Here is a 17250-nt window from a genome sequence, read left to right as displayed (position 1 = left end):
AACCAATTTTGCCATAGTCGCACACCAGCTAGCTGAAGCTAATTGGCTAAATAATTTGGATAGCTCTCCCCATCTGCGAACACACAAGAGACACCCACATCAAACCACACACCGAAACCAACTCGTGTTTGAATTCAGTCTTGGCCGCTAGCATTTCTTAAAAGGGCTTGATAGTACTACACCTGTTGAATTCGGCGCATGTGACAAATAAAGTTTGATTTGATTTACCAGGAAGACTAGTGGTTGCCAAGGTGTCAGCTCATGGAGATCCAATTCAAATAAAGAATTCTGTAACTCAATCAAAGACATGCTGAAACTAATCCACTGTGCAATGTAAAATGCACCGCATTATAAACACATAATTGATTGGAGAAATTGTTATTTTTACATTTGAAGCGCTGAGACAGCCCAAAAATAAACTGTGAATAATAACCACATCTCAAACTAAGCCTATTACAATTATTACAAGCCTATTTGATTGAAATACTATGCTTGTTTGACATTATTTTTGTTGCATTCGTAATTACGTTTTTTACCAACCTCTTGCATATTGATGAATATGAATCCAATAAAATATTCTAATTCAGTCTTCTCACTCCAAAGTGTTGTGCCAATCTAATGGTCCACCATCTAATAACCTTAAACACTGACCAGACAGATTTGACTTTAATGCATTTAGTACTAGTAGACTTTAACCTTAATTCACAGACTTGAGAATATCTCCACCAGGTTGTTGCCTTTGATCCAGTCTGTTTTTTTCTTTAGTAAAGGTTCATGTAACAAGTCATTTTTTTTAGGTGGTGGGGGAGTTAGCCCCATGCACAATCCCCAACCTGGAGGGCCAGGGACTGCTTTGTCCGCCTACTAACCTTTGACCTGTCTGGCTTGGTTGGACCTGCCGGGGGTATACACCCTCTCCGGCAAGGAGACAGTCCAGTAGACTAATTACTAGCCTTAATTAGTAGTTATCCTTAATCAGTACAATGGACAGTCTCTCCCAAATTAGTACAAAGGACAATCTCTTCCCGTCATCAGCACGGTCAGTTAGAGCCAGTGTTGAGTGTGGTGTTGGGAAGGTTAGTCATGACCTTTATAGAAAGGGTCTGTAAGGCTTGTGGGATATTTTTCTGCCTGCGTCTTCTAGGCATAGAGCCACAACTTTAGGGTCGCCAGGGCATAAATGAAGACATGCAGGAGACCAGTTGATGTTGGTTTTACTTGTATGTAGTACCATTTAGCAGATTTGAATTTACTTCACTGAAGTGGTGTAAATTCACATTTACAGAAATGTTCATTCATTCATTAGTATACTATAGTTTCTACACAAGTGAGCCTTGTGGTTTGGCTGTTCCCCAGCAACTACTCTAGATAAATAATCAATGTTGTTTGGTCTATTGTTTGGCTAATTGACAGCCAACTTGGCATTCCCTCATGTACACTGCAAGCTTAAAAGGCGACTTTCTGATTTGGCCTCGTTTAGATCTGGTTTCGGGATCGGTGTCCCTTCCACGGGATGGTTGAGCTAACGTAGGCTAATGCGATTAGCATGAGGTTGTAAGTAACAAGAACATTTCCGACATAGACATATCTSATATTGGCAGAAAGCTTACATTCTTGTTAATCTAACTGCACCTTCCAATTTACAGTAGCTATTACAGTGAAGGAATACCATGCTATTGTTTGAGGCGAGTGCTAAATTTTGAACATGAAAAGTTATAAATAAACAAATTAGGCACATTTAGGCAGTCTTGATACAAAATTTTGAACAGACATACAATGGTTCATTGGATCAGTCTAAAATGCTGCACATACACTACTGCCATCTAGTGGCCAAAATCTAAATTGCACCTGGGCTGGAATAATACATTATGGCCTTTCTCTTGCATTTCAAAGATGATGGTACAAAAAAAATACAAAAGAACGGKTKTTTTTTTCTTMGTATTATCTTTTACCAGATCTATTGTGTTATATTCACCTACAGTCCTTTCACATTTCCACAAACATCAAAGTGTTTCCTTTCAAATGGTACCAAGAATATGCATATCCTTGCTTCAGGGCCTGAGCTACAGGCAGTTAGAATTGGGTATGCCATTTTAGATGAACATTTAAAAAAKGGGGCGGATCCTTAAGAGGTTCTTTAACCAACAATGCAGTTCAAGAAAGAGTTAAGAAAATATTTACCAAATAAACTMAAGTAAAAAATTATWAAAAAGTAACAATAAAAGAACAATACAGGGGGTACCAGTTCGAGTCAATGTGCGGGGATGGGTCAATGTAAATAGTCCAGGTGGCCATTTGATGAATTGTTCAGCAGTCTTATGGCTTGAGGGTAGAAGCTGTTTAGGAGCCTTTTGGTCCTAGACTTGGCACTCCGGTACTGCTTGCCATGCGGTAGCAGAAAGAAAAGTCTATTGTCTGACAATTTTGCGGGTTTCCTCTTACACCACCTAGTATATAGGTCCTGGATGTCAGGAAGCTTGGCCCCAGTGATGTAACTGGGCTGTACGCACTTACCCTCTGTAGATGCCGATCAGTTGCCAGCGGTGATGCTACCGGTCAGGATGCTCTTGATGGTGCAGCTGTAGAACTTTTTGAGGTTCTAGTGACCCATGCCAAATCTTTTCAGTCTCCAGAGGGGGAAAAGGTGTTGTCATGCCCTCTTCACGACTGTCTTGATGTGTTTGGACCATTATAGTTTGTTGGTGATGTGGACACAATGGAACTTGAAACCCTCGACTCGCTCCACTACAGCCCAATCGATGTTAATGGAGGCCTGTTCGGCCCGCCTTTTCCTGTAGTCCACGATCAGCTCCTTTGTCTTGCTCACATTGAGTGAGAGGTTGTTATCCTGGCAACACACTGCCAGGTCTCCGACCTCCTCCCTATAGGCTGTCTCATTGTTGTTGGTACCACTGTTGTGTCATCAGCAAACTTAATGATGACGTTGGAGCCGAGTTTGGCCATGCAGTCATGGGTGAACAGGGAGTACAGGAGAGGACTAAGCACGCACCCATGAGGGTCCCCAGTGTTGAGGATCAGCGTGGCAGACGTGTTGTTGCCTACCCTTACCACCTGGTGGCGGCCCGTCAGGAAGTACAGGATCCAGTTGCAGAGGGAGGTGTTTAGTCCCAGGGTCCTTAGCTTAGTGATGAGCTTTGAGGGCACTATGGTGTTGAACACTGAGCTGTAGTCAATGAACAGCATTCTCACATAGGTATTCCTTTTGTCCAGGTGGGAAAGGGCAGTGTGGAGTGCGATTGAGATTGCGTCATCTGTGGATCTGTTGGGGCGRTATGAGAATTGGAGTGGGTCTGGGGTGTTCGGGATGATGCTGTTGATGTGAGCCATGACCAGCTTTTCAAAGCACTTCATGGCTACCGACGTGAGTGCTACGGTGCGGTAATCATTTAGGGAGGTTACCTTCACTTCCTTGGGCACAAGGACTTTCGTGGTCTGCTTGAAACATATAGGTATTACAGACTTGGTCAGGTAGAGGTTGAAAATGTCAGTTAAGACACTTGCCAGTTGGTCCGCGCATGCTTTGAGTACACGTCCTGGTAATCCGTCTGGCCCCGCAGCTTTGTGAATGTTGACCTGTTTAAAGACATTGCTCACACAGTCGTCCCGGAACAGCTGGTGCTCTCATGCATGGTTCAGTGTTGCTTGCCTCGAAGCAAGCATAAAAGGCATTTTGCTCATCTGGTAGGCTTGCGTCACTGGGCAGCTCGTGGCTGGGTTTCCCTTTGTAGTCCGTAATAGTTTTCAAGCCCCGCCACATCCGACGAGCGTCAGAGCCGGCGTAATAGGATTCAATCTTCATCCTATATTGACGCTTTGCCTGTTATGGTTCGTCTGAGGGCGTAGTAGGATTTCTTATAAGTGTCCGGATTAGTGTCCCGCTACTTGAAAGAGGCAGCTCTAGCCTTTAACTCGATGTGGATGTTGCYTGTAATCCATGGCTTCTGGTTGAGATGTGTACGTATGGTCACTGTGGGGACGACGTCGGCGATGCACTTATTGATGAAGCCAATGACTGAGGTGGTATTCTCCGGATTCCTGCCGCTCTAGATCATTACACAGTATCATTGCTCCGGATCATCGCAATTAGCTAGCTGCAAACGAGTGGCTACTGTTAGCTAACGCCTCTGTCCCGAAGCAAGCACCAGCTAGCCTCGAGCTAGGCCCATATACCCRCTAATTCTAGGGCTACAATACCTCCTTTGCCAATTGGCCTGGACCCTTTATTGTCGACACGGAGCCCCGCCGATCCATCAMGACTGKWCTGCCGACGTGATCGCCCGATGTGGTCTCAACAGGCTATTCTGTTACGATATCGCCGAAGACCCATCTACTAGTCCCGGCCCACTAGCTTTTCTGAACGCTGTGTCCCCTGCTCGCCTAGTGTAGTAGTGACTACCGAACCGTACCCTGACTCACCTATTGCTGCTCTTTTGACCCTATGATCACTCGCCTACACAGCTGATGCCCCCTGGACTGTTTCAATAACATGGTACCTCATTTTGTTTACCTGCCGGCCCCAGCCTCGAACTCAGTTCCTGTATGTACCTAACTGACCCGCTCTGCCTATTCATTGCCATTTACCCATTGTTGTCTTAGCTCTCCTGATCAACACCTGTGATTGCTTAATGCCTTTAATGTCAATATGCCTTGTCTACTGCTGTCTTGGCTAGTTTTTATTGTTTTATTTCACTGTAGAGYCCTCAGTCCCGCTCAAAATGCCTTAGATAGCTCTTTCGTCCCACCCCACACACATGCAGAGTATCACCTAGGTTAACTGATGCCTCCAGAGACAAAACYTCTCTCATCGTCACACAACACATAGGTTTACCTCCACTGTACTCACATTCTACCATACCCTTGTCTGTACATTATGCCTTGAATCTATTCTACCACACCCAGAAATCTACTCCTTTTATTCTCTGTCCCAACACACTAGACGACCAGTTCTTATAGCCTTTAGCCTTACCATTATCCTACTCCTCCTCTGTTCCTCTGGTGATGTAGAGGTAACCCAGGCCCTGTAGCCACCAGTTCCACCCCTATTCCCCAGGCCTATTCATTGTTGACTTCTGTAACCGTAAAAGCCTTGTTTCATGCATGTTAACATCAGAAGCCTCCTCCCTAAGTTTGTTTTTTTCACTGCTTTAGCACACTCCGCCAACCCTGATGTCCTAGCCATGTCTGAATTCTGGCTTAGGAAGGCCACCAAAAATTCAGACATTTTCATCACCAACTGCAACATTTTCGGCCAAGATATAACTGGCAAAGGGGGTGGAGTTGCAATCTACTGCAGAGACAGCCTGCGAAGTTCTGTCATGCTATCCAGGTCTGTGCCTAAACAGTTCGAGCTTCTACTTTTAAAAATCCACCTTTCCAGAAATAAGTCTCTCACTTTGCCGCTTGTTATAGACCCCCCTCAGCCCCCAGCTGTGCCCTGGACACCATATGTGAATTAATCGCCCCCCCCCCATTTATCTTCAGTGTTTTACTGTTTAGACGACCTAAACTGGGACATGCTTAACACCACATCCTACAATCTAAACTAGATGCCCTCAATCTCACACAAATTATCATGGAACCTACCAGTTACAACCAATCCGTAAACACGGTCACCCTCATAGATATCATCCTGACCAACCTGCCCTCTAAATACACCTCTGCTGTCTTCAACCATGATCTCAGCGATCACTGCCTCATTGCCTGCGTCAAACGACCACCCCTCATCCACTGTCAAACGCTCCTAAAACACTTCAGCGAGCAGGCCTTTCTAATCGACCTGGCCGGGTATCCTGGAAGGATATTGACCTCATTCCGTCAGTAGAGGATGCCTGGTTATTCTTTAAAAGTGCTTTCCTCACCATCTTAAATAAGCATGCCCCATTCAAAAAATGTAGAACTAAGAACAGATATAGCCCTTGTTTCACGCCCTTGACCAGCACAAAAAACTCCTGTGGCGTTCAGCTTTTTCAAACAGAAATTTGCATCCTGTAGCACAAACTCCAAAAACGTCTGGGACACTGTAAAGTCCATGGGAGAATAAAAGCACCTCCTCCCAGCTGCCCACTGCGCTGAGGCTAGGAAACACTGTGGAAACCACCGATAAAATCTACGATAATCGAGAAATTCAATAAGCATTTTTCTATGGCTGGCCATGCTTTCCACCTGGCTACCCCTACCCCTTTCAACAGCTCTCCACCCCCACAGCAACTTTCCAAGCCTCCCATTTCTCCTTCACCCAAATGCAGATAGCTGAATGTTACTGAAAGGAGGCTGCAAAATCGGACCCCCTACAAATCAGCTGGGCTAGACAATCTGGACCTCTCTTTTCTAAATTATCCACCGCATGTTCAACCCCTTTACTAGACCTTTCAAACCTCTCTTTCGTATCGTTCTGAGATCCCCAAAAGATTGGAAACTCTGCCGCGGATCATCCCCCTCTTCAAAGGGGGAGACACTCTAGACTCAAACTGTTACGAGACCTATATCTATCCTACCCTGCCTTTCAAGGTCTTTGAAGCAAAGTTAACAAACAGATCACGACCATTCGAATCCCACCGTACCTTCTCCACTATATGCAAACTGGTTCCGAGCTGGTCATGGGTGCACCTCAGCCACGCTCCAGGTCCTAAACAATATTCATAACCTCCATCGATAAAAGACAATATTGTGCAGCCGTATTCATCACCTGGCCAAGGCTTTCGACTCTGTCAATCACTGCATTCTTATCGCAGACTCAACAGCCTTGGTTTTCTCAAAGACTGCCTCGCTCTGGTCACCAAGTACATTCTCAGACAGAGTTCAGTGTGTCAAATCGGAGGGCCTGTTGTCCGGACCTCTGGCTGTCTCTATGGGGTTGCCACAGGKTTCAATTCTCAGGCCGACTCTTTTCTCTATATACCTCAATGATGTCGCTCTTGCTGCTGGTGATTCTCTGATCCACCTCTACGCAGACGACACCATTCAGTATACTTATGTCCCTTCTTTGGACACTGTGTTAACAAACCTCCAGACGGGCTTCAATGCTATACAACTCTCCTTCCGTGGCCTCCAAATGCTCTTAAATGCAAGTAAAACTAAATGCATGCTCTACAACCGATCGYTGCCCGCACCTGCCCGCCCATCTAGCAAATCAAATCAAATCAAATTTTAGTAGCATCACTATTCTGGACGGTTCTGACCTAGAATATGTGGACAACTATAAATACCTAGGTGTCTGGCTAGACTGTAAACTATCCTTTCAGACTCACATTAAGCATCTCCAATCCAAAATGAAATCTAGAATCAGCTCCCTATTTCGCAACAAAGCCTCCTTCACTCATGCTGCCGAACATACCCTCGTAAAACTGACTATCCTACCGATCCTTGACTTCGGCGATGTCATTTACAAAATAGCCTCCAACACTCTACTCAGCAAACTGGATGTAGTCTATCACAGTGCATCCGTTTTGTCACCAAAGCCCCATATACTTCCCACCACAGCGACCTGTATGCTCTCGTTGGCTGGAGAGCCATTGGATGAATCCCAGAACATATTCCAGTCTGTGCTAGCAAAACAGTCCTGTAGCATAGCATCCGTGTCATCTGACCACTTCCGTATTGAGCGAGTCACTAGTACTTCCTGTTTTTGGTTTTGCTTGTAAGCAGGATTCGGGAGGATAGAATTATGGTCAGATTTGCCAAATGGAGGGCAAGGGAGAGCTTTGTATGTGGAGTAAAGGTGGTCTAGAGTTTTTCTCATCTGGTTGCACATGTGACATGCTGGTAGAAATGAGGTAAAACGGATTTAAGTTTGCCTGCAGACGAAGCGGCGCTCCTCGGCCACTAGGAGCTTCCGCTTCTGGATAGGCATTTTCTTGTTTGCTTATGGCCTTGTACAGGTGGTAGAGTGCGGTCTTAGTGCCAGCATCGGTTTGTGGTGGTAAATAGATGGCTAGGAATAATATAGATGAGAACTCTCTCGGTAGATAGTGTGGTCTACAGCTTATCATAAGGTACTCTACCTCAGGCGAGCAATACCTCGAGACTTCTTTATTATTAGACATCGCACACCAGCTGTTATTGACAAATACTGGAGACACTTTCCAGAAGTAGCTTCTCTGTCCTGACGATGCATGGAAAATCCCGGCAGCTCTTTATTATCCGGGCCTTCTAATCTGCTTCCTCTATGAATACACTTGAGATACACCTCAAAGTACCATGTACCCAAACTTCTGACCAAAAGTTTGGCTACTTTCTACCGATACAGGGTGAAGACCCTCAGTCACAGTGTTTAGAACTGTGCTCTCAGCACGTATTGATTTTCTTTGCTTTGTCTTTTGAGATAAGGGCCTAATCTTACAGGCTCCCTGGTGTGAGGCCGTCAAAGTGGTCAGTGCAGGAACTAAGCACAAAGAGAGTTTGAATCTTCGAATCTGTTCTGTCCTGCTGAGGTCTCAAGATTGTGTACACATCTATTGTTGTGCTTGGATGGTTCAACTTCATAACAGGAGGGAGTTTGTTAGATTCAGTACACCAACAAATACAATAGGGATGGATTTGTGGATTTTCATTAAACACAGGACCGTATTTGCATTTGATGGTGTCTAAATATAGGAAGGGAGATGGCTAATCAGAATAGAGTCGTTAAATTAGTCTTGGCACTCAACCGGCGGCTCCTTTCAAGCTGCAAACAAGACTGTGCACAGTATGTGGTATATGTGTGCCTGCTCTCATCCTCATTCATCTGAAAGAGATGTTCCCTTAAGTCATTGTCTCGTTCTGTACATATGTTTTTCTCCTTGGACGGAGGTAGAGCTATTGGCTTTTTACACGGTGCATTTGGGTCAGTTGCCTCAGTGTGTTGTATTATGTTAGAAGCTCTCAAGATGCGATCATTGCATTAAAACACATGMTTTTCTTAGAGATACTACCACAAACAAGAGGTGTTGCTCCACCATTGTAACAATCTAGAAAGACACAATAAGACATAAAACATAGTAAGATTATCAGGATGCGCAATAAAATATTGAGATACGGTAGAGAAAAAGCAGTAATCAAGTTATATATTAGTAAAAAACTGTCCTATGACTTTAAGAGTGCTTGTATTCTCCCAGTTCCATCCCTCAGCTTTATACCAAACCAAGTGGCAGGGCTGCCATTGGGCTGAAACTAGGGCTGTGGCGGTCATGACATTTGGTCAGCCCGTGATTGTCATGCAAATATCTGCCGGTCTCATGGTAATTGACCGTTAATTACCATAATCTATTACCATAAACACGTTCAGGATCTCCTAACCTACAAGCCCCTGATGCAGACCATTTGAACATCTACATTTTAAAAAGTCAAATCAATTTAATATAGCCTACAGCATTTATTTTAGAYAGGTCTATTTATTTTAGACAGGTCTAAAGAAACATGATATGAAGAAAATGTAGCCTATTTCAGAAGAACAACATAGCATATTCTGAGTTGTCCTTATGTTAGGCCCAGTGGCGGCTGGTGACCCGAAAAATTGAGGAGGATGGTATAGACGACAAAGTGTGTTTCAAAAATCGTCAAAGACTAATTATGTTAACCTAAAGCATTYAAWAAAGACATTTATAGTCAAATATTATGGGAAAGGGAATGAGAGGGCTACTTAAACTGTGTTGGAAAGGGATCACAGCAGTGATTGAATGAGGGTATGAGGCATGAGTTGAGGTGTTCAGAGGCTTGACCAGTGCAGGACAGGATTTGACTGGGAAGACAAAAAACTATAAGGCAACACACTACACAGTTAGACAAAAGAGCTAAGAATGAGTTAGTCCAAGCAAGGAGTAAAATCATTGATGTGTAATAATGTGATTGTGTTTGTGTATGTGATTGACTTTACATACAGTAATGACAAAACATTGATAGGGGTACTCACAGTGCTTGGAGGGGAAACATTCAATGTGCCAGTGGATGAGTTGGACATATGAGATGTGGCKTCAGTTCATGTCAGGAGAGAGTTGACAATGGTAGTGGAGTGGAGTGGTCATCACCTCTTAAATCAGGGAACAGGAGGGGACTTAGCTGTAAACACAAACAGCAGATACAATCCATTACAGCTGCGCCATCGTAGGTTTGGACAACGAGGTTTGGACAACTCAGACATCTCAAAATTCATGAAGTCAAACAGACTGCGCATCTCGCCCTCTGAAAGTATCCCAAGAAACATTCCTGAATAAAACCCTGTTCATCCACATATCTGACAATAACTGACAACTGCAAGCAGACTGGTGACAGCATAGGTCTCAGAGCGGTGGGGAAATGTTCAAATTGTCTCGTTTTCATCCAATACAGCATGTCAGATGTTTAGATGTAGCCTAGGCTGCTGCAACATTTCTGTCATGAGTTTTTGCTTGTGTCTGTCCGGAGTGATTATGTGTTATCATCTTTGCTAAATAAATACCGGAGGAAAGTGGAAAGCCTACCTGAGCATGCCCTGCTTTTGTTTTTTCGTTTAGCTGAACACGATCGATGTTCTTCAGGTCACTGTACCCATCTTTCGACCAAGGCTCAGCCTTTCCAAAAGCAGACAAGGCCAGCGGCTTGATGAAAAGCTCCCTGTTAACCAGCTATACTTYTGATACCAGGTGGTACTGAACGCCCTCATCTTTTCATCCTTCTTCATTAAACTGATCTCAGGCAGAGGTCGACCCTCGCTTTTAATTCGCACCTTTTCCATGTACCCCAGATAATGAAAGGGATTCTTCAACAAAAAGTCCACATTTTCGTCAGCGTTGGCCATTCACCCATTCTGGCAGAGAAAACTGCCCACTCGTGTTGATAGCTAGCTAGCTACGGAAGTTAGCAAGGCAAATTTAAATAAATTGCACTAACTGGGCACAGAAGGTTCTTAAATCAAGAAAACAATGTATAATATACCTCCACCATCTCCTGTAATTTGAAAAAACKAATTTGAATTGAATAATATCCCAAAAATCTCTATCCAACAATGTCACCAAGCCTCTCAACACATAGAACCCCCATAATGCTCTGTGGCACAATCCCAATACAACTCACTAGGTTAATTCTCTGGATGGACAACATGTTATTTCATACTGCAAAAGCTTTGATTGGTTGGAGAACGTCCTCCGGGAGTGGTCATAATTACCAGGTATGTCATTGGAAGGGGGTGAGGCCTACRAGCCTCCTAAGTTTTGTATTGAAGTCAATGTAGCCAGAGGAAGACGGAAGCTAGCTGTCCTTCGGTTATATACCATGGTGCTACCCCAGACAGGGCTGTTGAAGTTAGACCTTCATTGCAAAACAGTGTATTTGTATTTTTAATCAATTATTTGGTGACATATGAGAATATTTAGTATAGTTTAATCTAAAAAAGGATAACTTTTTTAATGTTTCACTATTTTTATTTTTATGAAATTTCACTGAAGAGGATGGTCCTCCCCTTCCTCCTCTGAGGAGCCTCCACTGGTTAGGCCCTGATCTGGCTATGCCATATGGCTGTGGGCTTTGCTTAGCAGACAAGATTTGCTTAGAATTCTGTGGCATTATTTTATATTATCTTATAGTATGAAGAATACAATTGAACATAGCTGAATAAATTAGAAAGGATATTTTCTCCAAACGATTTCCGAGGGAGTGAGGTCCTACTATATGCTTAATTTTGAGATATTTATGCAACTTTAGCTGTGTTACAAAGACTATATTTTTAGATTTTGGCAGGTTATGTTTTTAAATATGCATAGGCAGCATATCCATAAGGCTAGGGGAAGCTTTTCCTAAAGTGAATTGAATTAAATTACCCAAATGATATAGGCTAACTACTCCCATCTATACAGAAATAAATACAATTATTCATAATAGGCTACTAAAGCATGATTTGGCCACCGAGGATCATTACCTTCTTTAAATCGTATTGCCTACAGTCAGAAGGAAAGGCAGCGCACACGATTTGGGCAGATGATTGTTGAGTTGTGACTGTGAAGAGTAGAGAGGCCAAGCCAGGCATACCGCAATATTTCAAAATACAATCACAGGAAAACATAGTTTGGAAAGCAAATGTTTATAGCTGTAAAGAGAAGACAATGAAAATACTAATCATTTCAAATTCTCAACTTAATTGAGCGAACAACAGTAGAGCCTGTCTTATTGGCACCAGTGGAGAGAACCGGCAATATCCCCGGTGAGTGCACACTGTGCATATTCACTATTTATCATTATTGGGTCAGTGTTACTTAAAAGTTTGTTTTTTGGACAATAATTTCCTCCTCCAGTTTAGATGGAAGTCATATTCAATTTGTGTCTCTCCTTCTTGTARGCCTATTATATGGACAACGTTGTTTGTCAGTGTCAGCAGATTAGGGTACCCTGTAATTTGGCGGATTAAGAACGATTCCGCTAATGTCTCCAGTCATATAAAGAGTAGTACAATTGCATGAAATGTGTTTATAAAAGGCCATGTTTTTCCCATGCAAAGAAAGAAGAAATGTATCTGATATAGCCTAGGAATATACTCGCTCAGCCATGCATTGAACGGTCTTATTTTGCGAACAGTGATTGAGTTATATTATTAGCCTAAATGATGACTATCCAATCTACTCATCACATTAGGAATAGTAGGCTATCTTACATACRTCTGCAAATACGATGATGCATGGAGTGCTTTATTATAAAGGTGCATTTCTATGGTGAAAATGACTTTCCCCAAACTTGAAGCCTGTGTGCCGGGCTGTAAAGTGGATTAATGTGCTTAATGTTAAGAATTGAGCAATAAATATAGCAGCACGAGAAAGCTGGGATCCTTTTTTAAATAGTTGCCAGTCAAAACTCTGTTGTCACATGCTTATAAGAACACGTGTTTCGCTAGGCTCTGTAGGCTCTGTGCTCTCCAACCATGTTCCAGGGGTCCTAAGCCTATAGGATACGTTTGGAGTTATTTGGTCACTTTAGTTGTGATACAATCAAATTATAAGCCTTTGCGCTGGGCTACATGATGTGTGTGACTATGATTAGAAAAAGTCGCAAAAAAAGGGCATGTGGTGTTTCTTGTCTTACTGCACATGCTGGGCATCATTTACATTTAGAATGTACCGTTATTATGCACCTGTCGGAGCAGTAGCAGGGGTGTAAAATACATGTCATCTATGCACTTAATTAGCAAATGAATGACGCTTTCCCCGTGGTTCATTTTCATGCCAGCCAGGTAGGCTATTCTCCTGCTGTAAAGCAAAGCAATGTGCTTAATATTACCAAGACAGTCGTGAAGAGGTCACGACAACACCTTTTCCCCCTCAGGAGACTGAAAAGATTTGGCATGGGTCCCCAGATCCTCAAAAAGTTCTACAGCTGCACCATCGAGAGTATTCTGACCGGTTGCATCACCGCCTGGTATGGCAACTGCTCGGCATCTGACCGTAAGGCGCTATAGAGGGTAGTGCGTACGGCCCAGTACATCACTGCGGCCAAGCTTCCTGCCATCCAGGATCTATATACTAGGCGGTGTCAGAGGAAGCCCCCAAAAATTGTCAAAGACTCCAGTCACCCAAGTCATAGACTGTTCTCWCTGCTACCACACGGCAAGTGGTACCGGAGCGCCAAGCTAGGACCAATTGGCTCCTTAACTGCTTCTACCCTCAAGCCATAAGACTGCTGAACAATTAATCAAATGGCCACCAGGACTATTTACATTGACCCCCCCGCCGCTCTATTTGTTTTTTACACTGCTACTACTCGCTGTTCATTATCTATGCATAGTCACTTCCCCCCTACCTACATGTACAAATTACCTCGACTAACCTCTACCCCCGCACATTGACTCAGTATTGACTCAGTTGACTCGTTATTTTATTTTATTGTGTTACTTTTTAATAATTTTTTACTTTAGTTTATTTGGTCATTATTTTCTTAACTCTTTCTTGAACTGCACTGTTGGTTAAGGGCTTGTAAGTAAGCATTTCACGGTAAGGTACACCTGTTGTATTCGGCGCATGTGACAAATAAAGTTTGATTTGATTTGAATATTATAGAAAGCTGATGGGATCCTCCTCTTTTTAATAGAGGCCATAAAAACTCAGTTTTCTCACGCAATTGCATAGCCTGCAGAATTGTTGTGTGACATGTGCTCATGGGCTCTCATTAAGTGTTTAATTAGATTTTTGAAWSCATTTGCATTGATTTTAGAGTGATTAGAGGGACAATAGATTGCTGAGTACTAGGYCATTAGCACTGGCAGTTAGCACATTTGGTCATTAGCTAATGACCATCAGCAGCATCGGAGCACAGATTTGGAGAAGCCTAGTTACCATGACTAAACGATCACGTGGAATTTGACTGTGTGACCGCAGGTGTGGCGGTAATACAGTCACCATAACAGCCCTAGCTGAAACACAAACTCAGAATTGTGATTTTAAAGGCCCAGTGCAGTTCCTGGGTTTTAATATATACAGTATATTTCCGCACCATGAGTTTGGAATAATATTGTGAAAATTATAATAATGCCCTTTTAGTGTAAGAGCTGTTTGAAAAGACTGCCTGAAATTTCTGTCTGTTTTGGTGGGTTGGAGTTTTAGTCTTCCATGGTGACATCACCATGCAGTAAATTAGTTAATAGTCCAATAAGAAAGAGTTCCAAACCTCTCTGCCAATAACAACCAGTTTTCTCCTCCGCACTCAGACCACTCCCAGACAGTCCTGTCAAACATCTTGCTGGAGAAATTGCTCTTGCTATGAAGCTATGTTTCTTTTTGACCATTTYCATTGAAAACCATCGTAGTAAAGTACCTCATTGTTACTCAGAAATGATTTGATATTGAGATAAAAGCAGCTGCTTTGGACCTTTAAAACTGTAACACTGATAGTGTCTGATTCCCTGACAGCACTTACAGGGCTTGAGCAGTTAAAGAGAACACTCTTCCATCAGCTGTTTTCCTTGATACTCTCTAGGGATAGGGCTGGGATAGGGCTGGGATAGGGCTGGGATAGGGCTGGGATAGGGCTGGGATAGGGCTGGGATAGGGCTGGGATAGGGCTGGCGGACACGAGTCATGACGCTAGTCAAATTCCATGTGAACCGCTTTGTCGCAATAATTAGGCTTCTCCAAGCTCTGATGCTGCTGATGGTCATTAGTAGCCTACCAAACTTGCTAAATGCCTGGTACTCAGCACTCTATTGTCCCTCTAATCACTCTGACATCAATGCAAAAGTATTCAAAAATCTAATCAAATACTTCATGAGAGCCCATGAGCTCATGTTACGCAACATTTCTGTAGGCTATGCAATTTCGTGAGAAAACAGAGTTTTGATGGTCTCAATTATTAAGAGGAGGATCCTATCAGCTTTCTATAGGCTAGGCTTACTATATTTATTTCTAAACWTTACTAATATTAAGCACATTGCTTCTCTTTACAACAGGAGTGTAGCCTATCTGGCTGGCATGAAAATGAACCACAGGAAAGCGTCCTCCTTTCGCTATTTTTTAAAATATTTTTAATCCCCTGCCCGTTTCGAGACAGGTGCATGATGATGGTGCATTCTAAATCAAAACAAATTTCACACATGTATGTTTTTGTACATGTAAAGACAAGATTAAATCAAGAATAGTTTAATGGGTGACAATATTAGTCTATCACTTGTGAATTATATATTATCACTTGTGAATGATGCCCAGCTTGTGCTCAGTAAGTTTTTTTTGCAACTTTTTCAAATCATAATCATACACCTCATGTAGTTTTGGTAAGGTTTGTATCACGACTAAAGTGGACAAATAACTTCTTAAAATTAAGCACATTAATCCGCTTTACCATGGGTGTAGAGCTGGTATACATTTKTTTTTTTTKTACTTTTTAYCCCTTTTTCGTGATATCCAATTGGTAGTTACAGTCTTGTCCCATCGCTGCAACTCCCGTACGAACTCGGGAGAGGCGACGGTCAAGTGCCATGAGTCCTCCGAAACATGACCCTGCCAAGCCGCACTGCTTCTTGACACACAATTCTAAGCAAATCTTTTCTGCTAAATTAACTAATGTAGCGCACAGCCATATGTAGCCCACAGCCCACAGCCATAGCCAGATCAGGGCCTAACATAAGGACAACTGTTTAAAGAGTTACCATCTCCCAAATTAAACTCTGAAGATCTTTACCTATCACATCCATAAAGCAGTCAACATATTAATGATAACCTTTTATCATATCATCATTCTGAACAGTCGTAACCTTCTTGGATCTGCAAAAACGCCAGCCTTACTTATGATTCAGTACTACATAAATTGGTTTAATTATTTATTTACTAGCTAACTAAATAATAACACAGATTAAACATACACACTTCATACATGATTAAAGGTCCCTAGTGGACTGACACAATATGGTGGCTTTTTACATAACAACATGGAGAGGGAGAGAGAGAAAAAGAGAGAAAGAGACACTTATCATTGATACATTTTAAAAACTATTCTCACAGTAATCATATACTTTGCACACGAACCACCACCCTTTTGGAATAAGAAATCATGAATGTATTTATGTTTGAACGTCTTTGTCCGTCATGTAGTCCTGAACAGAACTAAAGAGTTCACTCTGTTCCATTCGCTCCTGAAGCTGCTTATTTTAAGATAGGCTAGCCAGCCGTGTCGATGGTTCCAGTGGGGTAATGAGAGTAGCGCACTACGGTGATTTGAGGAGAGTAGTACAGTTGGATGATTTGAAGAGTAATCGGATGGTCCCACTTAAATGAACTTTTCTAAATATTTGACTTAGGACAGCTAATCAGCTGTACCAGTGATTGTCCGAGAGGGGAGTTTTCTCCTCTCTTCACCTCGTGTTTATAGTCAGAGTTTGAACCACTTTACATGCGCAGCTGCAGCTTGGCGATATTCTGATCTAGTCTGGGAGGTGAGTTTATTTTTTCTTTACCTCATGTTGAGGTTCAAAGTTCCAACCATTTCAAACGTGTAGGCTACCGCCTCACGTTTTTCTGGTCTAATTTTAATTTCGTTACCAATCCTTTTATGCACTCTGGCCGAAGTGGATGGTTCCGTCAGTCTGACTGTAACGATGTGCGCTGAGAGTTGGGAAGCAAGTTCAGGGAGTGAGTTTTTTAATAAATAAACACACCATAATACAAAATGAGAAACATGAACAACGCACAGACATGACACAKKAACAGAAACAATCACGCCTGGGGAAGCAACCAAAGGGAGTGACATAAATAGGGCAGGTAAGCAAGGAGGTGATGGAGTCCAGGTGAGTCTGATGAAGCACAGGTG

The 17250-nt window shown here is 42.7% G+C and overlaps 1 protein-coding gene across 1 annotated transcript in view; it reads left to right on the top strand.

The window, feature by feature from the left end:
• Nucleotides 1-17250, top strand: part of man2a1 (mannosidase, alpha, class 2A, member 1) — a 65437-nt gene that overhangs the window by 23335 nt on the left and 24852 nt on the right. The window lies entirely within an intron of this gene.

The sequence above is a fragment of the Salvelinus sp. IW2-2015 genome, linkage group LG4q.1:29 (genome assembly GCF_002910315.2).
Source record: "Salvelinus sp. IW2-2015 linkage group LG4q.1:29, ASM291031v2, whole genome shotgun sequence".
Lineage (NCBI taxonomy): Eukaryota > Metazoa > Chordata > Actinopteri > Salmoniformes > Salmonidae > Salvelinus > Salvelinus sp. IW2-2015.
This window is presented reverse-complemented; position numbering and strand designations above follow the sequence as displayed.